We start from the raw sequence: 1,181 nt of genomic DNA, 5'->3' as shown, positions 1-1,181 counted from the left end.
CAGAGCCCCTCAAATGACTTAACCATGGAGGAACCCTACACCGGGTTCGCCGCACAAATCCAACAGATCCTGAGTGAGGCGGATGCCCTCCACAAGGAAGCAGACCGCCAAGGACTCAAAGAGGTTCTGTACAAGTACAAGGACTCCTTCGCAAATGACTCCCTGGACTGCGGACTGACCAACATCCAAAGTGTGCGCATTCCGACAAGCCCAAATGCACCACCCACATTTGTGCGACAGTACAAGATTCCAATAGCATCATATGAGCCAGTGCAAGAAATTGTTGACTCCATAGGGGGTCAGGGGGTCATCCGGCCCTGTAACAGTACATACTCTGCTCCGATATGGCCAGTCATGAAACCCAATGGCAAACACTATCGACCTATCGACTACCGCAAGTTGAACCAGCAAGTACCCTTGTCACGATGGCCAATGACCCAGTTGGACCAAGAGATTCCCAAAATCAAAGGCTCAACGATCCTTTCCACAATGGACGTCGCCTCTGGATTTTGGACGATCCCTGTCCACCCTGATGACCAACACAAGTTGGCATTCACCTTTGCCAATCGACAATACACCTTCACATGGTGTCCCTTTGGCTATGCCAACTCACCAGCTGAATTCAACATCTTCTTGAACAAAGCATGCCCTGATGCCAGAACCAGAGGCAACCTCGTTTACGTGGACGATGTGCTTTTGAAAAGCTCAAATGTGGCAGACCACCTCAAAGAAATCGATCACATCCTGAACCAGCTGATAACAGCAGGAGCAAAGATCGCCCTCCACAAAGGACAATGGTGCAAAACCAAAGTTAAATATGTCGGACAAGACGGTATCGAACCACAGTCCAGTCGCACCCAAGCAATCAAAAACATAAAGACACCTACTAACATTTCTGAGCTACGAAGCTTTCTGGGAGTGTGCAATTACTCACGACATCGCACGACCACTAACCTCCCTCCTGAGAAAGGACGAACCCTTCGTCTGGTCGGAAGCTCAGGACATGGCTATGAGCGAGCTCAAATAACGTCTGTGCGCTGCACAATGCCTGGCCTACCCAGACCCAGGAAAGGAATTCTATCTGGACGCTGGATGTGCAGGCCTGTACCAGCTCCATGACAAAGACAAGCGAGTGCTTGCTTATGCCAGCAAAACACTGCTTCCCCCAGAATGCAAATACT

The sequence above is a fragment of the Sinocyclocheilus grahami genome, unplaced genomic scaffold, assembly GCF_001515645.1.
Source record: "Sinocyclocheilus grahami isolate Dianchi unplaced genomic scaffold, SAMN03320097.WGS_v1.1 scaffold2549.1, whole genome shotgun sequence".
In the NCBI taxonomy this organism is placed as follows: domain Eukaryota; kingdom Metazoa; phylum Chordata; class Actinopteri; order Cypriniformes; family Cyprinidae; genus Sinocyclocheilus; species Sinocyclocheilus grahami.
This window is presented reverse-complemented; position numbering follows the sequence as displayed.